The sequence below is a fragment of the Epargyreus clarus genome, unplaced genomic scaffold (assembly GCF_041222505.1).
Source record: "Epargyreus clarus isolate Ecla_fem2 unplaced genomic scaffold, WU_Ecla_fem_2.2 ptg000023l, whole genome shotgun sequence".
Taxonomy (NCBI): Eukaryota; Metazoa; Arthropoda; class Insecta; order Lepidoptera; family Hesperiidae; genus Epargyreus; species Epargyreus clarus.
Window position 1 is genome coordinate 7,761,688 of NW_027332230.1, and position 27,984 is coordinate 7,789,671.

The following is a 27,984-nucleotide window of genomic DNA, read 5'->3' on the forward strand; positions in this document are numbered from 1 at the left end:
AGAAGGCGAACATATGAATAAAAAGCTCACAAATCTTTGTTTAGGTACCTACCTACAAGGAAAATGTAATACTTTGTCTGTTATTTTTTATTTCATTATCTATGCATTATTAACTAACTATTATTAACCCGTTTGTTTTTAAAATAGATTGGTAGTAACTAGATATTATGTATAGGACGCTTAGAATAAAGTCAAATATTTCAAGCAATATGTAGTTTCTAGATTGGTGTAACATTTTTAAGGATATAGTACTTATTTGCCAGTAACAACAACCCTTTATAATAATACATTAATACATATGTACTTCTTTGTGCTTCATCATATTTCAGAACGATACTCTAGCATCAGTCAAATATTTATTTAGTTCTCAAATATTAGAAGTCGCGAAGAGTCTTTCATAGGTACTCGTAAGTACTTATACCTACATCGATGTTATGGAAAAATATTAACTATAATTACTTCTTTTATGATGACCAGAGGACTGGTGAAAACTCGCCTTCACTTAGGCTATTTTGGAGACAATATTTATGTTTTAAGTATTTTTAATAAGTAAGTAATATAAGTAAGAGAATTAAGCTTTTTTTGTTGATTATTTCGATAATAATAAGGTACTAAGTTACATTATACTGAAGGAAATATATCATAAACTAGATTATACGACGATTATTTTATCAGACGTCAATCGTGTACAAGCTTGTATCTGTGGGGCTAAGTCTTACCGTAAACAATGTGCGTCGGCGTGTACGACCACCACCGCGTTCCCTCATGATCACACGGCGGCGCGCTCTCCGCAAACACCCACTGTTTACCCTTCCTCCCTGTTTGCTCTTGGACACCAGTCTTACAGGTCGTTAACACGTCACGCCTAACTGTTGGACAATGTCAATACCTACACCTAACCTTTAATTAAATCAGGTCTAAAGAACTTCGCAAACAACGAATGACAATGAACGCACCGGATATTTGTTGAGTGATGCATCCGCGTCGTATTCGTAAGCTGGGAGGATGATATTATTATAGTTACTTACTCATTCAATCTAGGTATCTTCTTTATAGTAAGATAGGTATTTGATGCTTAATATAGTTATATAACTTTCTACATCTGAACAATGGAGTAACTTTTATCTTTTACGTTTGGCCTACAAACGACATCGCTAGTTTTTTCATAATACGAGTAGATATATATAAAATTCTCGTGCCATTATGTTAGTTACCGTACCTACTCCTCCGAAATGGCTTTACCGATTTTCACCAAATTTTATATGCATATTCAGTAGGTCTGAGAATCGGCTACCTACTATCTATTTTTTATAGCCCTAAGTGATAAGGGTTGTTCACCCTTAACATTTTTTTTACATGGCAACATAACGTTTGCCGGGTCAGCTAGTACGAGTATGATATTTTCATTTTTCGAACCTTGTTTGGTAAAACATTGGATAGATTGATTACTAACAACAGACGTTAACGTGTTAAGATTATTCGTTGGCCGATATAGGTAAAAACGCTGTAGAGAAGTCTAGAAAAACTTTGATAAGCTACAGCTGGGCAGTAATTATCATTGTGTCGTACGCAGTCTTCGATCACTAATAAGAACTACGCAGTTGATGATGTTTTATTTTAAGAATCTATTAAGTATCTATACCTTTTTTGTTTTGGAGGGGAAAACCTTCGAAAGGTACCCGGTGTCGTGGGAGTGACACAGAGTTATGTGGGATTCTTACCGCACTAAAACCCCCCCGGTGGCCGTTCTCGGCGCTGCGTAAAGGACTCCGGGACCTCCAGAGGAACGCAACCGGAGTAAGTACCTATACCTACCTACCTAAATAGGTACCTAAATAAGAACGAAGGAAGGAGTGATAAAAAAAAACCTAATAGAAAGACATTTTAAAATCTTCCGTACTTCTCCTATCTCATCTTTCCTTCTTCTATGATTTATCTTAATTTTGCCTGCAAATGTTCGAAATCTAAACAATTCTACAAATTGTCAAATATTTATATACCTGATGTTTTATTCTTTTGATAAACTATGGATGATAATCCTATTTTTCCTTTATAACATGAGTCCGGTTAGAAAAGTGTGCTAAAGGAGAGAGAGAGAGACACTTAGGTCCAGGAGGCGTTACAACTTAGTTCTCAGGGGGCAACACATCTATGACTGACTTACGTAGGACTTCAACCTCATCCTGTGTTGATTAAAGATGTCCATGTGCGGCAGTTGAAACTTACCTTTAATGTAACTTACATTTCTATTTTTGTAGTACTCGTACTTACCTACTTATAAAAAGTAAAGCTACCTATAAGGCGTGCATATAAAACCCGACAGAACGTTGAATGTATTAAGAATAGGAGCTAGAGAAGGTAATCTTCATGAGCAAGTCACCACACTGAAAAAACAGCAATGATTTTCCATAAAGCTAAGGGTATTTATTAGGTTTACATATCAACAAGATATATCTACGTAATAATTAGCCGTTATCGCGTCCATTCTATTTAACTAGGCGTGTTTAATCCTCCTGAATTGATATCTTGATAACGAGTGGATTATCGGTGAACATGAAAGCGGCTAAATGAATTTTTAATCCCGCTTTCCCTTCGTCACTTGGCGGTATCTTGGCGAGCTACGTCGGCAGTCGGCACACAAGGCGATACGGCTCGCGATATCAACCGCGCCGCCACACGCTCGCTCAGATCATCACATTAAATAAACCTAAGGTTTATAACGTTTTATGTTATCCTTACACCCTTTTTATTATTCTTGTTTAAGAAGGTAAATCACGGATAGGCTATATGTTAATGTTAAAGTTGAAGGCACACTGCGTCCAGGATCTATGTCTAGTTTAGAAATTAGAAGTCTAGTTATCTAGGTAGGTACCTAATAAAATAAAAAAATATATTCATTACTTTTTTAATCGACTCGCTACAATATAGGTACAGCCGTTAATAATAATCAATCTATCAATTTTTGCCTACGAAAGATAGAAAAATGGCAATGTCTAATATGAACAAACCGTCTAAAGCGGATCTTTGATAGGTAAGACATTGGATAGATAACAGCCGATAGACTACATGGTTTAACGTTAGTTAACGTTTAATTGACTATGACATGGGGCTCTTCAAGAGGGGTGTAAAAAGAGCTCTCCTTCAAAGCCGGCGATGCATTGGCGACTCCTCTGGTGTTGCAAATGTCCATAGGCGACGGTGACTGCTTTCCATCAAGCAGCCCGTCTGTCTTATCGTTAGGTTACACATAAAAAAAAAATTGATAGTCAATCTCTGGCTGTCGTCACCTATGAGATTTAAATTACAATGTTTTAAAGTATTTGGCTACAAACCAGATCATAGCAGCGCTAAACTGCTCCATGGCAGAAACCTATTAAAATGCATATTCGCAAAGCAACAATAATCGGATGTATTGTTTTATAAGCGCTTTTTAGAATGTAGTTTGTACAATATGTACCTACCTACGTGGAATAAAACTGAAATTAAGGTAGGTACCTATTTATATAAGTGTACGTTCTAAAGTATAACGTTGCTTAACTACACTCTGACAAAATTCTACTGATAATACGAGTATACCTGAATTGTAGAGACATTACATGTGTCGGTACCTACCACAATGACTTCTATATCATTATATCATCAAACCATTACTGTCCCACTGCTGGGCACGGGTCTCCTCTCATAATGAGAAGGATTAGACCATAGTCCACCGCGCTGGCCAAGTGCATATTGGTAGACTTCACATATTTTGAGTTTTTTTATAAATCTCTCAGGTTTCCTCACGATGTTTCCCTTCACCGTTTAAGCAAGTGATAATTAATTTCTAATACGCACATAATTTTTGAAAAATCAGCGGTATTTTTACCTCGGACCCCTCGATCGAGAGGACGAGCTTCTTAACCACTAGACTATCACTGCTTACTTCTATGACTTCTATGGATTTAATGATACCGTGACCACATACCCAAGCTATTGAGACAAGCTTACAAGCTACGTATTGTTTACTGCGTCAAATGTACGCATTATCTAAGTCTGAAGGCTTTTGCTGATAATCACCAAAAACGTTATGTGAAGTTGTAAATGGTCGGGAAATTCCTATATACTTAAATCTTGTGCTTTAGATAAAATATAAGTAGGCGTATAAGCCATACGTGTGTGTACATTCTGATGTTACGTGAGGATAAAGAAATAAGATATAACACAGACGGTATCTATGTATATTGATATGTCTGTAGCTTAACTATATACTTCCAAAAACTTTTATATAACTTAGCGAATGCATATCACATGATTTTAAATTATTTCTGCCGCACATGGACATCTGTTGTCCATATAGAAACGATGTCCTATAATTATGACGCTAATCACAGAAGCATTGCCATCTCTGAAGACTAAAATAATCGCCTCTTATGTACGAGTAGGTAATGCAGCCCACATCCATGGCTGCTAAAGTAATAATAATTTGAACAGACTACGCAAACAAAGTTTTATGTAAAGCTACAAATACATATGTATTTTTCATAAGAATCACATATAAAATTAATAAACATCTTCTAAATTGCAAATTTTTATTTACTGCATTGCTAATATTATTTATCTATAGCAGAGAAATAAATATTATTTTATGCAAAAACGTAGGTATCTTTATGACATACACAAATAATTACTAGTTTCTTCTGTGTAATACACATAAATCACATTCACTCTCATAAATCATATTTTGTGACTTACTATCTATATCTAAAATTTTATGTCAGTGAAAGCTTATACGAGACAGGCCTACGCGGGTCTACGAAACTTTCAAGAGCTTGCGCGATTTATTATAAGATTTAATTTAATATGCACCGTTATTTCCCATGTACATGTATTTATATGTATCTGTATGTTTGAATGTTTAGTTATCTAAATAAGAACAGCATCCTTCGATGGACTGATGAAGATGACGGCGAGGAAACCATTGGTTTCTGCCCACTTGGAACCGGTTGGAGTGGCGCAGATTAGCGGAAGCATGCCCAGCAGTGGACTGTTAAAAGCAGTGAATGATTTAAGGTTTTAGAGACAGGCAAAGTCGAATCACTTCAGTACTTTTTCCTTTATTGTAGCTATTGACGTGCTTTATTGTTTTCAATAAAAACAAAATTTACAATTATGGTTGATTTTGACTGCGATTTGGACACTACCTATATATATGTATATCTTATATATAAAATTCTCGTGTCACAATGTTAGTTACCGTACTCCTCCGCAACGGCTTTATCGATTTTCACCCAATTTTATATACATATTCAGTAGGTCTGAGTATCGGCTACTATCTATTTTTCATACCCCTAAGTGATAAGGGTTGTTCACCCTTAACATTTTTTATTTATAAGGCAACACAACGTTTGCTGGGTCACCTAGTAGACATATATAAATCAAAAATCTTATGATTCATCGATTCTACATCTACAAAAGCTTCGCCTGAAATAATTACCTACCTATAATATTACGCTATTATATAAACAGTTTTATTATAGAACCCTGCCAAATAAATAGTCTGTAAAATATTTCACCAAGAACAATAAATTTATTCCATTTCATATTTACATTTATCTACCAAAATTGTAAGTTTGTAATAATTGTATTAAAATTCTAACTGATGCTACCGACTTTATTACGCTACGTGCTAGGAAAAAGAACGTAATGATGATTGATCGTATTTACTTAAATTTTGTGACTAGAAATCCCTAGCAAAATATGTATTTGTCGAAGTTTCAAAGCGGGAATTAATATTTATAGCTACTAATATGTATACAGGGTGAATTTTTAAAACGGGCCTTCAGGGCCAAATCCAAAACTATAAGGATTAGCGAAAAATGCTGAAAGGAGTTACGAGGCCGATTTTGATAAAAACTAAAACTGCATCATTAGTTTTTTAAAATATTTTTTTCCTTAGCCGGGAATCGAACGAGTTCATTTTGAAAAAAAATGACACCTCTATATTACTCCACTATCTGATAGTGTCGCTTATAAGGATCAAATTCTGGGAAGTAATGTTATGTGACAAATTAAAGGAAAAGGAAAATTTTGAAGAAAATACGTATTTTTCCATACATTGACATACTAATCCTTAAGGATTATACATAACAAATGATTTATGTATAATTCTTTAGAAACAGACATAAGTCATACCATTGAAGAATTTGTTGGTTAATCAACTAATTATTCGATGTTATTACTATGACATACGGCTTAGTATGAGAAAGTAATAGTTTGGCAAATAATTTACCGCCGTTTTTAGGATTTATTTTTTAATGAAAATAGATAACTGATTAAATAGTAAATACTTATTGTTTGTTGTTTACAACTTCGTTTCAACGTTAAATATGATTTTCTATATCTCTTTTTTTGGTAATCACTCTGATTTGACTCTAAAAAGTAATTCTCGCAAATTGTCAACTTTACATCTGTATTAAACGAAACTCCGCCCATAGCAAGTAAATCTATTTTAATGGTCCTAAAATAACCTTAGCTAAGTCGGACATAAAAATATAAATTATTGGGTAACAAAACGTCCATTTCGAGTGATTAGAAACATTGAGCCAAAAAAATGTTAATACACGAAATGTTTAAATTGATGAATGGTGGGAACTTAACTGCCAAATTAATATGAAAAAATATGTATTTTCTTAAAATTGAGGCTTTTCCTTTAGTTTGACATTTATCATTACTTTCCAGATTTTGATCCTTATAAGCAACACTATCAGATAGTGGAATAATATAGAGGGTGCATTTTTTTTCAAAATGAACTCGTTCGATTCCCGGCTAGGTAAAAGGTTATTTTAAAAAAATAATGATGCAGTTTTAGTTTTTATCAAAATCGGCCTCGTAACTCCTTTCAGCATTTTTCGCTAATCCTTATAGTTTCGGATTTGGCCCTGAAGGCCCGTTTTAAAAATTCACCCTGTATATAACGTAATAACTTCACAACTAATAGTTATAATTTTCATAATCCATCGTACACGCTCGTTCACTTATGTATACACGTATTTTATACATATGCAGCCACTTCAAACCAAGTAACTTAAGTAAAACGTACAAATAAAAAGATGGATATCTCAATTTTTCTTTTTAATATAAATCAGGTCGTTTTAAGAGGCACCGGGGACAGGTTTGTTTTCAAATATCAAAGTAAAGCTAAAGGCATGAATTATAAGTGATGTGATTTGACGTGAGGCAAGATTTATGTTTATAGCGCGTCTAATTTATTGTGTGCTATAAAGTTCGTCAAAAGCCGTCGATACCAATGTTACCTACACTGCCGAAGCTTCATTCCAAATTTCAATACAAATGCCGACAAACCTCGACTTTATATAACCAAATAGGTATTTTGGATTATACGGATAAGGTGGAGGGTAAAAGTACCTACTTTACTTACTAATGAAATCAACTTTAATAAATATAGTTCAAAAAACTAAAAAACACGCTTTTATGATAAAATGAACTAAAAAGTAGAAAATAATTTTCAATCTAAGAATCAATTAAGGAACAGTAAATAGTATAATTGTGAAAAAAGCGTGGGGTGCTCCATTTATAAGGTTCGAAAAGCGCGAAATCGTTAATCCTGAGGATAATGGTACAAAATTATTAAAATCGTGTATTGTCATCAGTTTTTGATAATTCTTCAAAATTTTGAATTAAACTGAACGTTCAAAGTGGATAGAAATCGGGTTCAAAGATTCTGTTACTTGTTACTTACATACATACCTATATACATACATACATACAACCCAAGCTAATAGAAGCGTGTTAAAAATTCGTACGTAATTACCATAAGTAATACATAACCTTACCTGCATGTATACTAGCATAACCCGGCAAACGTTGTGTTGCCATATAATTAAAAAAATGTTAAGGGTGAACAACCCTTATCACTTAGGGGTATGAAAAATAGATAGTAGCCGATTCACAGACCTACTAAATATGCATATGAAGTTTGGTGAAAATCGGTAAAGCCGTTTCGGAGGAGTAACTAATATTGAGACACGAGAATTTTTGTATATAAGATATATCGACGGTCTTGAAATATGTTTTCATACAAATTGTTTAGAAATAGAATTTATCTTGTTTCAAATAATTTTTGGATTTTGTTAGGTTTTTCAATGAACACTTAACCACACTAAAACATATGGACTTAACTAATATATGTTTTAAATTGTCACCAACCTTCTTCTTCGACTTTCTTCTTCTTGTCACAACTGAATTTACAGTTTACTTTTCAAAAATAGATTTTTAGATTGATTTCACAGTTTATCGAAGAAACTAAAAACTACCTACATCAAATATAATATTATTAACTACATTAAAAGGTAGAGATATGCTGTTTGTAAGTGAAATTGATCAATCACATCACACGATACGTCCTACCATTTGTAATAAATTTTTATGGTTTATTTTTATACGTGTTGGTATAGTTCTGAAAGATAGTTTACGCAATACTTGTGTATTAATCTGTGTAACTAATCTATATGTATAAAGTAATGACTCACCTTTCTAAGTATTTTATACAACAAGAATAACGAATATAGGGCAATCTTGGACACAACTGTGTCGATTTTAATAGAACTTATATCCTTTGTGGAGTTAAAATTAAAAATTGACAAATTTAAATTACTTTCAAATGTTCAAAATCATAAAAAATGTATGAAAATCTTTAATTAGTATAATGGAAGACAATTTAAACAACACCAGGTGTAGCGGTTTCTGATAATAATAGGCACAAGAGCCTGGGAAGGTCGGCAATGGGCGGGCGGCGGACAGGCGCAACATTTAGCACGTGATCATTTTGCGAAACAAACAATAGACAGGCGGCACTTCCCAAAGACACCCATCTCAAAGGTTTCTAAGTCAAAATATGTACAAACGCTGCCCGTAATGGTCTAAACCAGGGGTTCCCAATCTTTTATAACCCGCGGCGCAGTTACAAGTTTAATATTCTTTCACGGCGCCCTGTGCCCTGTCCTAGCTAATTATTTGAAGAAGACAGTTGAAAGAAATAGGTAACTACAATAATAGTAGTTACCTTAGGTTGATCGAAACGAATTTAAAACACCACAATATGAAATTGTACAATACGTTATTATAAAATAATTTAAACGGAAAACAACAAGAAAGACTTGAGGATAACAAAAATAAAATACTATATGTATTCAGTCAAATCAATGTGAAGGGTGAGCTAAGTGATCTCCGCGCAGTTTTTCAAAGCGGGGAATATCACTTGACACTGCTATTCTCATTTCTTGCTCCACATTGATCCTTAGCGATATTTGTTATTTATCACAGCTACATCTGAAAACCCAGCTTCACATAGATATGATGTTGCAAACGGAATGAAATTTTTTAATGCTTTGGATGTTAAATTTGGATATTCATTTTGAATCGAAGACCAAAACGCCAATATTTGTGGTGTCCAATGATTAGAGGATCGACTCACGGCGCCCCTCTTTACTTTCTACGGCGCACCAGGGCGCCGCGGCGCACACTTTGGGAACCCCTGGTCTAAACAATAAAAAATGGATATCTTATTTAAGCTTTAACAATGAGTTCGGTGCATTCCGTGTGGAGTTGCTCGCTACAATAGTTAAGTTTTATGGCGTCGTAAAACCAGTGTCTTTGTGCACGACTCCTCTACAGGGTTGCCGAAATATAGATATAGACAAAGTTTTACATTTGCAAGATATTCTTATTACCTTTATAGATAGCACTATGCTTGTTTCTGTGCTCTGCTTCTAAGTGTATGAGTAGCAATATCACTTAAGTTCGGTACCTACATACATGATATTTAGGTATGTGAGATTTCATAAATTATTTTTGAAGTGGGGAAGATCCTTCTACTTTGTATTAATTATATTATCTGTAGATACATAACAACGTTTGCTATTTTTGACGTAATTACTTACCTATATTTTCTCCACGCATATAAAATATATAAATAAAGCAATAACATTTTTTACGATTCGTTTATTCTCCATTATGGAGCTTTATGTTATCGGGCTATCCCACAGGGTTATCAAAATATAATAACATATAAGTATAAATAATAAATTCAATCTTTATTATATTTCCACAACCCTGCAGGTCAATAATCGTAGCTTAGAGTCGTAGCGTACTACCGCCAAAGGTCCTGAAATTGTCTTAAACGAGAATTAGCTGCACGTAACTCAGTTTTATTATAAGTTACAAATATACTATTTAATTCTACTGCATAGAATTAGTACACGACTAATTATTTAGTGATGATTTTGGATCATGGGTTACGTTTACGTTATTACGGAAAACGATAGGTAAGTAATTTTCAAGTTAAAAAGCATTTAAATAGGCCTAGGGGAACAACTTTAAATTTAAAGTTGGGTAATTACCCAGTATTAAATTTAAAATTAAATGAATGCGAAATGATGAGTTGACATCGCCATTTCTACCGCTTATTTTTTTAATATAGGTATTTATGTTACATATACATTTCAATCATAGACATAGATAACTTAGTGCGACTGAAATCATTAGATTTAATCTAAATAATGAACTCATGAAAGATTTAGTACCTACTTAGAGTAGTTAGGTAATGCCGTTTTTTTTCAGGAGTAAATAAATAACAATTATGGATAAATTATAATAAATATTAAAGTAGGTACGTATATACTATATATACGTGTTTGTTAAGTTTTAAAATTATAACAAATTATATGGTCTTCCGTCTCATAATTTTATGCTAAAATAAACAAACATTAACAATGTTCGGGAAAATTCTAAACCTGGCATCCGTATAGAAACTAACAAAAATTTACATGTCCGCGGCTTCATAAAGAGAAACAATACTAAAGGTAGATCATTAGTTGTAAAATTTGTAAGCGCCGAAAGGAACCTTAAATCGCCGATTTCAGGGATACCAAAACAAACAGCGGCGCTGGTATTCCCCCATTGTAAAATCCTCTATTAGAGAGAATTACCAACAAAAGCTTGTAATAATACTAAAACAAAAATCATTGTTAATAATGCGTCAAAGGCGCCGCCGTCCGGGCTTTGCATTATCAGCATTTAGGCAGATTATTTTGAATTCTGTATTATTATTACAGTTAGTATTGTAAGTACATATAGGATAAAGGTAAGCCAATTCCTTCTTTAGGAACCATTGAGATATGATTGTAATGATTACAAAACAAAGTATTTTAAAGGGATTACATTTTTAAGCCAATTTTATTTTACTCTACATTTTAAGTGATATTTTAGAAAACTCAGCACGAATGTTACCTAGTTTTTGTATTATGGCACAAGCGTAGTTCAAAGAATGAAGGTAGCAGACTTACAGGTAATAATAAAAAGTCTATAAAGAGGTATTAAGTACTAAGTCGTTACAAAAGTTGCTCTAGTTATGTAGAGCTTAGACTTTTTATAAGATTGAATTAGCAAACAGCAAGCAGTCCATCTGACGGCAAGTGATCACTGCCGCTTGTGGACATGTGTTACCAACTCCATATAGCATAGGAGTTTTACTTTATACCTATCATAATTAGTCAGTAATCAGTAGTATGAAAGTGGTAGAACCCTTTGTGGTTCGCCTCCGGCGGCTCCACCGCCACACCTATTTCTACCTAATAACAGCAATGTTAGGTGCTGCTGTGTTCCGGTTTGTAGGGTGTGGTGTCTCCCTTAAGACAGATTTTTCCGAGGCGTTCCAGCTTAGTCCTCAGGGGTAGCGACGCATCTGTGGCCGACCTCAGGTAGGAATATCTAATCCCATCAGGGGTTGATTGCAGATGTCCATGGGCGGCAGTAGCCACTTACCATCAGGTGGACTGCATGCTCATCTGCTACTCCTATATGATAAAAAAAAATACATATTTCTACCAAACAAGGAAATGTGGCTGAAAAGCATTGGTATCTCTCCGGCCGCACTATTCTGGCTCTACCACCTTTCCAGTTAAAGATACAGCGTGAATATATACATTATACGGTTAAATACTTATCTAAGATAGCTATCAACAAAGCATAGCACCACAGAAATGTGCTTGCTATAGGTATTTACTACTGGGAAATGATCAAGATCAGGTAGAGGCAATTACGTAACGTTTACGGTAAAACCTTTAAGGATTCATTTATTGGGGCCACGTTGAGAAAGGAAATCATTTTAATTTTAATAAGAACGGCGATTATGCACCATAAAAAGCTATAAAAGCGTAGTTAGTCCCTGTCGGTAGGCAATTTGCGAGGTTACTTGCGGGCTTACGACTGAAGCCGCTACGTGGGATTTATTTTATATCAAATGGGGCTATGTGCTATTGAAAGTTATGTGCGTATGAGATGAACTATCTCTTACTGTAACGGGGATAGAAAATATGAGGTAGTCTTGATGCCAAAGTTATAAAAGTTCTTAAAGATGTGAAGTCTATTAATTCGATTATGGCCTAAAACCTAATAAGCTAATCATACATTATCTTCTAAACTAAACGCATATGAAAAATGTCAGCTCAATTATTGGGGTTAGTTAGTTTACAAAATATAAAATAGAATTCAGTTGCAAGATTTGACGCTTACCTACTTAGGTACTAACAAACTAAAAAGGTAAGATAAAATCTTGAAATAACACTGCGGAAGCCGTCACAGTTGAGGAGCTTACATTTAAATATATTCTACAGACGTTTAAACCACATGGGAAATGCTGCATATTAATCTAGTGTTTCTTACAGGCTCTGTATAGCGTCACTATGGTGTAAATTTTTGTGTATGTTCGAAATATACATTTAGATGACCGTAAAAGGAGCTTTTTGCGAAAGAGTTGCCTGTGACCAGTACTCTTACCATGAGTTTTTACGTTTGGACAAATATGAATATTAATATTTGTTTACGTATTTGCCCATACTATTTCCAAGTTCTGACACAATCCGCTAGGGGCGCTGATTGGTAAGTGTATGGGCAAATACGAAAACAAATACCAAAACAGTCATATTTGTCAAAACGTAAAAACTCCTGGTAAGGGTACAGAACGAAATTGTAGTTTTCAAAGTTATAATAGTAAACCAAGAGATGTACAAACATATACTTACATGTGTCGCTAGTTTTTTTAGGATTTCGTACTCAAAGGGTAAAAATGGGACCCTATTACTTACTAAGCGTCCGCTGTCTGTCCAGTTGTCACAGAGCTCCATCTCTTAAATCATAATAGGTAGACATTCGTTTTTTTACAGAGTACCTATGTATAATGTTATTTGGCGACTATCAAAAGGTGGTAGAGCTTGTTGTGTTACGACTCCGGAGATATTACCGCCACATTTACTTCTCTTTAATAACTGTCATTAAATGAGCCAATTCTGCGTTCTAATTCGAAGGGTGTGGTAAGGAAGAGAAACTTAAACGAGACGTTCCAACTTAGTTCTAAGGGGAAATAAGCAATAAAGTATCTTTGGCCGTTCTTAGGTATTTGATCTATCTTTAATCTAGGGTTTACCAAAGGCCCTTGAGTGATAGTTGCTACAAAGTACCAAGGTAGCATCAGGTGGATGGATGCTCCCGACTCCCGTGTATCAAATATCCATACACATTATCGGTGATCTATATGTATATCTAGATATAGCAGCCTAAAATGCCTATAGGTATAGAGTATAGACGTACTTATAGGTATAACGACTTAACAAAATCTTTATGAACATGACTACGTGTTATAAAATCTTCAGTTATAATGGCAATAAATACCGTAGTAGGTAGTAGGTAGGTTAGTTTTTATTTGTAATACATATCGCAGTAGTAAAGTTGATGGAGTTATTTATTTAACGATAAACTTGTGATCATTGCCAAATCATTGCTTTTATAATTCTTGGCATTTTTTGATATTACGATTTTCATCCACGATTACGATCCATCGGGTTTTTGAGGACTAACATTAAGAAAATGTTCACTAAACGTAGATCAATTATTGATTGACGCCCGTTATTATTAATAAAACTATCCAATGTTTTCTACTAGAGATCGACAATTGAGTCATTGTCAAATTTCGATCTCTGGTAGGCTAAAATTGGTTAGATTGGCTTTTAATAAGTAGAGTAAAACAACAGACATGTTTTATTATATAAGTAATGGGCAGGTAGAGCTACGTAGAGTTCGATATAATCGGGAATTGAGTAGATAGGGCGTTTAGGTACAATCTTTACATGCAACGTGAGAGTTGATATATAGAGGGCAATATGAAATAACGTGAGCGGGCAACGAACAATCAAACGGTGTGATAAGCAGATTCGGCGGCTCGTTTCATGTCTCGCCTTTGTCCGGTTAATCCACCGCCGGCCGCCGCCCGCGCCCGCCTCCATACTCCTCCATCATTGAATAGATAGTACACAAGGAACAGTAGGTACATAAGTACAAAGTGTATATGGTATTTTTTTGCCTATTAGGTACATTGAATAACGTTCAGCAGGTACGCAAGAAACAAACTGTAAACGTTTACAATATTGACTAAGTAAATGGAATTATTCCGAAACGCGTTCAGCAGTGGGTCGACGATCGATGATGATGACAAGTTTATGTCATTGTAATTATCATTTTACCCGCGGTACTAGGTGTAAGGGAAAAACGGTAGAGTCATGTAAGCTTCTGGTAGGCTCTATATGGACCACATATCATCAGGTAGGCTGCATGCTCTTTTTAATACTTCAATTTTATAAAATACCATTATTTTTTTAAGTATTGAAGAAATCAAAATCTAAATAAATAAAAAAAGGACTTAATAAATTAACTTTTTGATATATGTAAAAACCCATAACAAATAAATAAAGCAATTTTTTGATTAAAGCAGGCGGTAAAATACACAAGCATGATCGTGAGTTTGTATGTGACGCTACTTCTGTACTTATTTACTCCGTGTCCGCACTCCATAGTTGTCTGAGGCCCTGACTCCGCCTACGCCGATCCATAGATTAATTCATCCGTATGTGAATGTAGGGGACTACGAAGCAGCATTTGTGTAATCGTAACTCTATGGACATTTTTTATAATTATGTAACTCTACGTTGTGGAGTCTACTCTACATATTCTGGTGGGTAAGAAGGTAGGTAAATAGGTTTTTGTGGAGTTGCAGCGCAAGAAACTCCATGTACATTTTACTATTGTTTTACAAATGACAAAAACCTTTTCTATTTAACTCTACCTATTAAATAATATCTTTTGGTAATGTATTGTAGAAGCAAACATAGTTCTCAATAAATAATTATAGGTACATCTTTACGCAAGAAACTCCATGTACATTTTACTATTGTTTTACAAATGACAAAATCTTTTCTATTTACCTCTACCTATTAAATAATATCTTTTGGTAATGTATTGTGGAAGCAAACATAGTTCCCAATAAATAATCATAGGTACATCTTAAATAAAGTATATTGTCAATTAAGTCTTATTTCTATTAATTAGGTACCAATACAATTTATTATAGAAAATTAATTGTATTTACACTCTCCAGAAGTCACAAGGATTAAGTAATTAAAAATCACATAAATATACCTCTAGTCATAGCTCTACATCTTATTGGCATGTGATATGAACTTATTAAAATTCTACCGACAATGAATGGTTTATTGTTATGTTAAAAGGTTTTAATTACTCTTAATCTGGTGATAAAAACACATTTAAGTCTAAATGTGAAATGTAATTTCAACATATATTAAAAATATAAAATTCTATTATTTCTCTTCGGAAGTTTTAAAAACCTATTTTATTTTGGATTAAATAGGTAATATAAATGATAGAACATTCTTTAAAATTGAGTCTTCCGTACCTATAAAGTCCAAAAAACCGAACTTCTGTTTTTTATGAGCCAATACAAATATTTTACAGTAGGTGTAGTACCTATATAATATTGGGAGAAACTCTATTATTGATAGAGTTTCTCTAAATATTTTCGGGATGAACTCTACCAACTCGCACTGCCTTAGGTCGGTTCTTGTTTCAAATATTCTATTTAAATGAAAAATAATAATATGTATCTTTGATATACCTACTTTTTTTTAATTTCGTAAAGCTAACGCTTGAGGCTTTCTACACTCATAGTCCTATAGGTACTGGGACTTTTGTTATGTCGTGGGTTCCATGAATACACATAGGATAAAAAAGCACCAAAATTCAGAACAGAAATCTAGATTCATCATCATCATCAGTTTAGGTATCTTTCTGAACCGGGCTTGACCCTGGAACCCAGGTATGGTAACCGCTATGCCACGCAGGTAGTATTAACATTTGCAATACCATAGCAACCAATATTCATGGAAAAAAAATTAAGCATCTTTTAAGAGCTTCGTTATATTCCGGGAATACCGTTTCTACAAGGAGATAAAATAATAATTAATTATATTTAAAAATCTGCACTAATAAATTCTGGTACGATGGAACAATTCATGTCTTGCTTCATGGATCGTTAACACCGCCATCATTGGCAGTTCTGTCAATCAATAAAACTATAAAATCGAACCCTTCCTCGCCGTTTCTGCTAATTAACATCAAAATCGTCCTTTCAAAATAATATGTTTTTTGAGGTTGCCTTTGTTGAGCTCAACAGCGGTACGCCACATGTTTTGGGCCAAAAAAAACATATGTATACCTTATTTCGTAATAAAATGAGCTACGATAAAATTAAATATAAATTAATTGCCATGCATTAAAATTAATATTCACTTAAGTTTGGTAGGACTTTTTAAGAACAACTTTATACAGGTACCTAATGGGTGGGTAGTAGGTACCTACTAATGAGCATCTAATAACACCTTTAACACTATATCTATTTTTTTATTGATTTCTTAGAAATTATTCAAAGATTTAGGTACCTATATTTTAGTATGCTTAGTATGCGTAGTTTATATGAATAATAAATTTCCAAGTTCAGCTATGTAAATGGTTGTCATATGAAATTATTTTCACGTAGGTATGTAATTAAAATAATTTCGTATTTGTACGGCAACCTCTTAGATAATCTTCAAACGTCTAACTTTAATAGCTAATTAAATTTTTATGGCATTAAGTTTTCTCTTGCGTATCACCATAACTCATTTTTGTCTATGTAGGTAGCATATTTTTGTATACTTTAGATTCAGTTATTAAATAAAATTTAGTTAATGTGATTTTAAAGGTCCCCTATTTTGGTATGAAGTTCTGCCCTTTTCTAGCGTGTTTCATTTGAATCGGTATTAAGGGTATTGATCAACTGAATTACAAGTGGCCATGCTTGAATAGTCGACTTCAAGTAGCACTCCTGTTGGTATAAAGTTGGTTATTCCTAGGTTAGACTATGGGCAATATTTACTTACCTTCAGGTGGACTGCATGCTCATTTGCCATTAACATCTTATAAAAAAACATCATTATGAACCTATAGTTATAAGTCCTAAATTAATATGAGCAATATATATTAAAGCGGTATTTCCCAAAGTGATCACGGTGGTCGGTATGTTGGCGCACACCAATTAATTCTTGGTCACTTTAATTAAGCTTTTATCGCTGTTTAATTAGCATTACTACGTTAACGTGACGCGTCCGCCTCAGACATAAATCCGACCAACGCAAGTCATTAATGTCAAGGCGAATCTCTGTTTACCTTCAACTAGCCCGGTAATCGGGTATTGGATAAACGCAAGTCATACAAACGACACGGCGTCGCATCGTGCTACGTTGCGGCGTCGTGTAAAATTGCGATTTCGCGTCGTGCATATTTACGACGTGCATCGTAAATCGCGGCGTCTTGAAAATGGGAAATGCGAATTTGCGTTTTTTATGAAAGTGATTTGAAATTATAATCAAATCATTATTCATCTATATCAGGGTTCATCCATTTCTTCATTATGAATGATAAAATTCACTTAAGAAAAAAGTAAAGTGGTGAAATAAAAATTTGAGAATGTTGTCATTTTTACGATGCACGGCGCTACATCCCAACTTTTCACGTTTTTGTGCATCGTAACATACTAAGACGCGACCGTAACGTGAGTTAGCCGTAATATCGAGTCGCTAAATCCATATAAAGCTGGTCATTCACCAATTTCATGGTAATTAACTCTGACGCCGACGAATTGTTTGAAGACAGAGGAACAATGACGAACGTACGCGCGGCAGTTCATAAACCGAGGTGACGCTGTTTTGTTCCGAGCTGCTTTTTATTGTGCACTATATAAATTTATGGAATCATCATCGACTTGTATGGACTCTATCCGTTCCCAGTGGGTCCATAACCATTACGGAGTGTATTTCGATACAAACACGTTTATTTACACCTAATAAGGCATTACGGTGTCGTTTACTCTGTCGAGAGCTTTTAGGTATCGCATACCTACGTTAGATTTGTTGATAAATCTCACACTCGTTGACATTATTACACTTATTACCCATATATAACTCGTATTCCATTTCAAACAAGATTATTACGTTATTTTTATAATGCAATTAAATTCATGAAACATTTGAGTTTTAAGTTTTGGCTGGCTGGTACCGCTGTAAATTCATATGAAGTCGATGACATAATAAAGTGGTCTGGGTGTTGTAGATTTATGAACATGGTACATATTTGGTTCTTAATTTAAGTCTCTAAATTTATGCTCCATAAATAAATGCGAATGTTATAAACTTTTATAAAATCAAAATACAAATGAGTTCTGTATCATTTCAACGCAAGGAACGATTCAAATATCTATGTATTAGGTAGGTATATATTATAAATAAAACCTACATTTGAAGGCATCGTATATATTATAAATAAAGGCTACATTGGAAGGTATAGGTTTATTACGTAGGTACAGGTCAATTGAGAGGTCCACCAGTGGTCCGACTTCTTGTCTTTGAAGTGAAGAACTTAAAAACTTTGAAAAGCTGTATCGAGTTGCGATTTCCAAAAAATCGCTGATAAGACTTTTACAACACAATGGACGTTCTAAACAACACGAGTCGGTAACAACAGAAACGTAAATTATAAGTATTATATAAAATAAATTTACATTTATTTGTCCAATTCTATAATAATTAATATCAAATTACTTAACGTGTAATAAATGAGTGAAATTGCATAATGAAGCAAACATTCAGGTTGTCTTAACTAATATTGACTCTGTATGTTTATTTTCAATACCGTTCAGTAAGCAGTTTTATCGCATTGCTAATAGTTTTAAGTGTTGTTTTAGTATTGGGGTTTAAGGCAGCTTCGTTTATAATTAAAGAGTAAATATTTAAGAACAATAAACTACTCAACGCACGGCAGCTGTAAATACGAGGCATGTGCGTGGTACATATTGAACTCGGGACGATGGCTCGTTATTTTCTGGTCAATTGCCGCTTTACTGCGCCCGCGCATCCTTCCTTCCAATTACAACCCAGCCGCTAACGCTATAAAACTTATCTCCGATACCAAATAACCTTTTCTACCACATCGGAACAACCAGAACTAAACTTTATTCGTACTACGAAAAGTTCTTTTCGAGTTGAAGTAATTTATGTAAATAGGATACCGCTTCGTTTCAAATGCAAATTATGCTTAGGTAAAACGTGTTTGTTGTCCGTCCTGAGTTTTATTTTTTACAATTATATCGGATCGGTTACTTGGAAATGCATTCAAAGAAATCGGACGGGTTCGTGATATTTAATAGGCTTAGATTAGAAGTTAAAAGCCGAGCCGTGGACCATGCACCCATTAAATAGTTCTCAGGACTCTTAGAAATCATTTATGTACAGTAGATTGGAGGTACATAACACTGGATATAAGGATAAAAGTTTATAATGACTTCTAATATCTGTTTTGTTTCTGTTTTTGTATCAACTTGTTTTATTCATTTATATGAAATATTATTATAATCATAAAACAGATACCTAATCTTAGTATGAGCGCAAAACGCGAATATTTTAAGATTAGACTTCGTGTTAATAACTTATATTATATTTTGATATAAGCGAATAAAATTATATAAGTAAGTAATATAAGTATAAAACTTAATACGAAAGTGAATTATAAAATGCACGCTCTCTTACACGTAGGGAAATAATAGAATGAAAAATTAAAATGTCTCTGTAACTCTATAATAATTAATAGGAAGTAAATGTTTAAATATGAATAATTCATTACTTTATGCTTTGATTTGATACCTAATACGTATACGTATTTTTTACGAACGAAAATAACGTTTCCAAGCTGTAATTTAGGTACTATGGGAAGACTAATTAAATTAATAGCAATTTTAATGTTTACTAAGAATAGGCAAGTTATTTGAATGTTAAAATTTGAATAGATTTTTTCTTTAACTCAATGACAGCAAATAAAATATAAGAATAATTGATTACAGGCCATAATGTTCATAATTATGAGATATTTAAGTACAAATACAAGATATCCTGGTCTGTGCAAATATTTTTTCATCAATCCCGTTATCCAGTTCAACTGTAAATTCAATATGCGTACCCTTACAAAATATACAATTGTTCTTGAAGGCAGAGCGTATCTTGAACGCCCCCGCAATTTCCGTATACCCGCCGAAAAGTGCACAGTGCCAAACGCCGCGAAACTGGATTGCAGTGACTACACACTCACAGGATTGCAGTGCTAATTGGATTTCAGTGCTAAGGATTGCAGTGTGTAAGAGGAGGACCCACAGACCCCGCGAGGATCCCGCAGGAGGCGCAAGCAACCGCCGGAACCACCGCTGTCGACTGAAAGGTACCACTCTGAGCATCTCTTTCCCACTTTTTCGGCCTACCCTCCGCAAACTTCATTTCGGGGAGCGAACGGGATAGCACCATCGTGTGTATCCACTCACTCATCCCTTTTCTGAGAAAAGGGTATTGTGTTGGACAGTCCGCGCGTAACCAATTTCCGTCGTCCGTCGCTGGCGCCCTCGCCCGGCTTCACACAAGCGTGATCAACCCGGCGTGGGATGGCCGCGCGGCGACCGAAGAAGCAGGAGGAGGAGACGCGTCGGCTGTCCGACGCGACCCGCCCTGCAGAAGGGGATGAGGGTAGGCGCGTGATGGTGCGTGACTTGTTCGCGCCCCGGAACGTGCTACCACCCCCCGCGGAGGGGCCACTGCACACAATGTTTGTGGTGAGCAGAGGCCGAAGAGGTGCTCGGAGTGGTGGCCGGACTCGTCAACCCGCCCAACCACCCGGACAACACCCAACCGGTACCGAGCCCCAGGACCCACTAGAGCTAGAAGAAGAAGAGACTCCCGAGGAGGAGGAAGGCCCCGGACAGAGCATGCCGAGCCTGGAACCGCTCCAGCTCCCGAGCCGCCCCGTGTCTGAGGCCATAATTACACCAAGGAGGGCGAGTAAAATCCCACGAAGGGTCTCGCCCTCAGACCCTCAAGAGGAGAGACCAGCCAAGATTCAGACACGGGAAGCCACACCAACAGAGAGCTCGTCTGAATACGAGGAGAGCAGGGAGGAACCGGACGCTGAGGTGGAGGTTGCTACTGCTGTATTGCATAAGGTAATCGCGCACCGATCTCCCCCGCGATCCCCCTCCCCATCCACACCGCCCCCGAGGGCACCCTCCGTCGAGGCCGGCCTCGACAGTACGTCGTATGCGAATTTAGCATCGATGTCGTCACCGTCCGGCCGGGCGGAGGCGACCGCGAACCCCACCAATCCCGCACAAGCCCCACCCTCTCCCCCCCGCGACGATATTCAGGTTGCAGTAGGTAGGGACAGGGTTAGTGGCGGCCCAGCCTCACCTCATGGTGTAAGGCAGGGCCTTTCATATGCTGAGGCAGTGGTGACACAGGCGCCTCAGAGCGCCTCACCACCACCTATCCCCACGACATCGGCAGCTGCACAAGCGCCGCGCTCACCCGTCGTCGGTGGGCCCTCCCAGGGTCCTCGTGACGGCGACAGACCCAAGGGCTACCCTCCCATCGTAGTGGAACGTATGCCCAATTGGACGCAGCACTTCGAGGTGCTGCATACCCGATTGGGCCGTGCGCCAAGCGCGCGGCCTTATGGAAGGGGGATCCGATTCATCCCTCAAACCCCCGAAGAGTACAGGGTGATCCAGGGCTTCCTGACCGCCCTGTCCGACACAGAGCCGGACCTATCCTGGTATTGCTATACCCCACGGGAGAACCGCCCTACTAAGGTAGCTGTGCGGGGACTCCCGGGGGATACCAATCCAGAGAGGGTGTGCGGGGCGCTCAGGAGCCTTGGGTTTCCTGTACGCTTCGCGACATACATCCCGCCCAGACGAGGACGTCCCGGATGTACATTCCATGTGCAACTCGACCACATGGACCAGGAGCAGCTCGCGCGCCTGTATAGGGTAAGTGAGCTGCTTTATATGCCAGGGGTAGTTGTCGAGGCGTGGAGGGGCCGCGGCGGCCTGGCTCAGTGCCACCGCTGCCAAGGCTTCGGCCACGCCTCGTATAACTGCTTCAGGCGGCCCAAGTGTGTTCGGTGTGCACAGGGACATGCCACCCGGGACTGCCCCCTCCCGCGTGACGCGCCGGCGAAATGCGCTAACTGCCAGGGGCCGCACATGGCTAGCGATAGACGTTGTGCGGTCCTTAGGCGTGTGGCGCGCGCCAAAAGCGTCACGCTGCCCCCACCGATCCCCGGCCCCCGCCAAGTGCGTGGAGCCGCGCCCCCTCCCCAGGCACCCCCTGCCAGAGGTCGTGCGCCGCCCACAGCGATGGGATCCGAAGTGCGGCAAGTGGAGGAGTACGCACCCACGGCCGGTGCGTCTCTTATGGCCCCGGCGAGGGCTCCGACGTCTGAACGCCGTAAAAAGCAAAACAGGCGGCGGAACCAAGCCAAGCGGAGGCGCGAGGAGGCTCGGAGAGCACCACTCGCCGAGTCGACTCCACAACCAATGGAGCAAGACCACCCAGCTCCAGAGACGCATCCGGCCGTGGAGGTGACCCCCACCCCGACGGCGGCGCCGGTGCGGGCAAGGGCACGCCCTGAGCCCGCGCCGGCGCAGCCGCCGCGGCAGCCCGCCCCAAGACCCACCCGTGCCCCAGTCCCGGCCCAGTCTGTCGCCGAGGAGGGCACAGGACGTGTAAGACCGCAGAGGCGGATTAGAATCGAGGTACCCCAAGATCACCCGACTCCCCGCCCCCGCAGTTCCATTACACCCGTCCCCGTTGAGCGGCCCTTTCGGGCCCTCGGGCTGGACACGCCCGCTGACGTGCTCGTCACAGCCGCCCAGGCAATCAGCGAGGTCGTGGCCCAGCACCCGGACCTCATTGCGGCCGTTCAACGAATTATCCGCGACCTCCTCGGCATCCAGTGTGGCATCCCTCAGGGTGCTGTACTGGAATCCGGGAGGCGTTAAATCCCACCTGCATGCGTTGCGTGGCCTCGTCCGGGAGCAGGACATTCACGTCGTGCTCCTGGGCGAGACTAAGCTACGCGCAGGCCTCGATTTTAGGCTGCCTAACTACCACGTGTACCGACGTGACGAAATATCGCCCGTGGGATTTCCTTACAGGGGAACCGCGGTTGCGGTGCGCCACGACTTGGTACACGAGGAGTTGCCACTCCCGGCCTTCACCCAGACGCGCTCCATAGGGGTAGCGCTGAGTGCGGCCGGGAAGGACCTGCGGATATACGCGGCCTACCGCCCGCCTGGTCCCCAATTTGACCCGCAGGACATCAAGAACATCATGGACAGTGGTGCTCCGACCTTGGTGGCTGGCGACCTCAACGCCAAGCACTTGGCTTGGGGATCCAGAGTCACAACCACCGCGGGACGGAAGCTGTACGATGACGCCGAGGTTAAAGGGTATGAGGTACAGGGGCCCGAGGCACCGACCCATATCCCCTCGACCGAGTCCCACCGCCCAGATGTCCTGGACATTGTGCTTCACAAGGATCTCCCGTGTCCAGTCCATGTGGAGGTGTTGTATGACCTGGACACACAACACCTGCCCATATTGGTCGTTCTTGGCCTTGGGGCAGCGTGTGTCGAACCCCCCAGACTCCGTAATAAGACGGACTGGGATAAATTTAAAAATCTATTACCAACAGTAAAGTTTAGCGGCTCGCTCTCCTCCGCCGAGGGGGTCGAAGCCGCCACCGAGGCAGTACAGACCTCCATTGTTAAAGCCCTGGCGGCTTCGACTTCGCAGTCCCCTGTGGAGACGGGCCGCTATAGAACATCACTCCCAGTCCGTCTTAGCGACATGCTCGCTAAGAAACGCAAGCTGCGCGAGCTCTGGGCGCGCACGCGCTGTCCCCGGGTCAAGCGCGACCTGAACGCGCTGGCCGAGCAGCTGTCTGGTGAGATGGCTGAGTTGCGAGGGGCCACCTGGGAGATGCGAATCGACCAGGCGGGCGAGTCGCAGACGTCGCTCCACCATCTTAGCAGACAGCTGACACGAGCCAAGGTCCCCGTCACCCCCCTCCTAGATGGAGCGGGGAGACGGGTCCATGCCGCGAAGGACCGCGCGGAGATCCTTGCGGGGTACATGGAAGAGCAGTTCTCGCCCCATCCACCCGCACAGACAGTCTCCGCGCATCACGAGTATGTGGAACGTAGAGTAGGGGACCTCCTTAGGGGTCCGACACCGGCACTCGAAGGGATCGAGTTTATCTCTCCCACTGAGGTAAGGAAGGCGGCACTACGTCTACCCAGGCGTAAGGCCCCAGGCCACGACGGGATCCCCAACATGGCGTTAGGTATGCTGTCCAGAGGGGCCCTGGTCGCAGTGACTCGGGTCTTTAACGGCATCCTCCGCACAGGCTATTTCCCGACCACCTGGAAACTAGGGAAGGTAATCGTCCTCCCGAAACCGGGGAAAGACCGACGTCTCCCGGCTAGCTACCGCCCCATAACCCTGTTATCAACCACAGCTAAGCTGTTTGAGAGACTGGCGTTGAAACGACTGCGTCCGTTCCTTAATATAAGGGACGAGCAGTTCGGGTTCCGCGCTGGTCACTCTACAACGCTGCAGCTCACGCGGGTTATCCATCATTTATCATCTGAGCTCAATTACGGGCGTCACACGGTCGGCGTCTTTCTCGATATCGAGAAGGCGTTCGACCGCGTATGGCACGATGGGCTCATATGCAAAATGATGGATACACCTGCCCCGGCGACGCTGATACGGTTGATAGCATCGTTTTTAAGTGAGCGGCAGTTCTTTATTTCGGTTGAGGGCGTCGCCTCAGACCCTAGGCCCATCCTTGCGGGGGTGCCGCAGGGCAGCTGCCTCTCTCCGTGGCTCTACGCACTCTACACCAACGACGCTCCCACTCTACACGGTCACCTGGAAGACTGGGAGCGAGACGTTATGCTCGCGTTGTTCGCAGATGACAGTGCGTACTTCGCGTCGTCCCGGCGGGCGGACATTGCTGCACGGAAGATGCAACGTCTGCTAGACCTGTTACCTATGTGGCTAGATAAGTGGCGCATGGCTGTCAATGTCGGAAAGACAGTCGCAATACTTTTCAGCCGCAAGCGTATCATGCCGGCTCCGCTGAGGCTCCGTGACACGGAGATAGCTTGGCAGCCTTTAGTTAAATACCTAGGATGTAACATCGATCGCTCGTTGCATATGGTCCCGCAGGTGGAGCAAGCGCTCCGCCAGGCCCGAGCGGCCCGAGCGATGCTCCGACCGGTGCTTACATCCAGGTTACCGTTAAGGACGAAACTAGGGATCTACAAGACCTATGTTCGTTCACGACTTACCTACGCGGCACCGGCATGGTACGCGTTGGTTTCCAGGTCGAACCGACAGCGTCTCCAGGCGCAGCAGAACCTGGCCTTGCGAGCAATCGTGGGGGCGGGACGCTACGTCAGGAACGACGTGGTGAGGCGCGACCTTAAGATCGAGACGATCGAGGAGTTTGTGGTCCGCCTGGCACGCTCAATGTATGAGCGGGCGGAGGCCGGACCATACTCCCATTTAAAGGGGTTCGCGCCCCTACACGATCGACCACCTGGGGGGCGCCCGCTCCCGCGGGAACTCCCTGGACTGGCGACCTCCGACCATCAGGAGGCCGATCGTCCGCTCGGTATGACGACGCAATAAGTACCGAATCACCCCCTCAACAGGGGGATGATAGACATTTTTAATATTTGTTCATTATTTTATTATGTTTTAAATAACATTATATTATTATGAATAAATATCATGAATCCGGGGGGTATTCACCACCTGAGAATCTGCCCGGGCAAAGAGGGTATCCTCGAGACCCGAAATTCCATGCCCACCGCCCTTATGTTAGCATTGCCTTAGCATATGAGAGACCCGGAGGGTATGACGTCCCACTACTGACTGACTACTGACTGACAATTGTTCTAAAAATTAAAAAGTTTCATTACCGTTTTCGCCGATGGCTCGACTCCATTGAGGGCAATAAACATTTAGTTTTGCAAGCGCAATTAAGAAGGTTCGCCGACAAAGGGCTTCAGGGCTTTGAAGTCGCCGGTGTCAGCATCCGCTTTCTCTAGATAATGCCGGATATGACGTGGCCTTGTCGGGAGAGAGGTTTTCACGAGTACTTGATACATTCCAGCCTCGGGATCAAAAATACCCTCTTCTGTTTACGTATAATTGGGATGGGTATGCATGAATCATCTAATTGTGGAAACTGAACATTCCGATTATGTAAGAATGTAAAATATTTTAGACGATTGTGATAGTCACTCTTGTTATTCGTAATAACAATATTTTATAGACACTTTAATAATTAAATAATTTTTTGCCATCTATAGTTAGATATTTATCTTCATGAGTTTTTACCTACAAAGGTACATAGGTATTGAATACCTACTTATGTAAATAATATGTACGTACAAAAAGTTCGAACTAAGGGATTTTTAAGTTAATTTAGCCATGGGCGGGATTATGGGCGGAAAGCTTAGCACAAGTACGCTACTTGTTCAAGTTACTAAAGTGGAACCACATTTACAGTTACTTAGAGGACCTATTTATGTAGGTATCTGCCTAGAATAGGCATGAATAGAAGATTTAGATTGTTATATTCTATATTTTACTATGAACTTTTAGCTCTAGCCTTTATCTATATCTCTCTACCTCGACTTTTCTCTGGTAGCTATCTATTAACTTTCTGCTTAATTGCCTAGGTTTTAAAAAAAGTAGTATACCTAGATATCCACCAATATTATTAAAGTAGTAGGTATTTATCCATTTTGATCAAGCCTTACTACGTATAAAAACGTAGAAACCTAACCATACAATTTATTTAAAACCCCGAAGCGAACGAAGCTCACTCATTACGTATGCATTTCCACTGCACAGTCGGGCCCAGGGTAGGAGGCGAGTGGGGGCGAAGGGCGGAGAGCGGGGCGTTGGCGAGCCAACGGAGCCAATAAAGGCGTGCAGTAAATCCACGTAATTTAGAGCGGTCGTAAATTAAAGTTCCGCTGTAAACGCGAGCCGTGTACCTGCCGCGCCCGCGCCGCGTCACGCCACCGCATAAATCAACCACACGACCGCTCCGTGTGAACTGAGGCTCTTCCAACTCCGTGCTTATGTACCAACTTAGAAGTAAATGGAATGTGGTAGTTACCTAAAGGCATAATTATAACGCCTGTCGGATGCCTGTAGGTCCAAAAATTGAAAAAGGCGCTTGCTCCACTCATAACGCAACATATTACACTAGCATAAATTGCATCGGATGTATCAACTGCTGCGACCGCCCCGTGTGAACTGAGGCTCTTCCAACTACATGCTTATGTGCCAACTTATAAGTAAATGGAATGAGGTAGTTATCTAAAGGCATAATTGTAACGCCTGTAGGATGCCTGTAGGTCCACAAACTGAAAAAGGCGCTTGCTACACTCATAACGCAACATATTATACTAGCATGAATTGCATCGGATATATCAACCACACAACCGCTCCGTGTGAACTGAGGCTCTTCCAACTACATGCTTACCTATGTACCAACTTATAAGTAAATGGAATGTGGTACTCACCTAAAGGCATAATTATAACGCCTGTAGGATGCATGTAGGTCCACAAATTGAAAAAG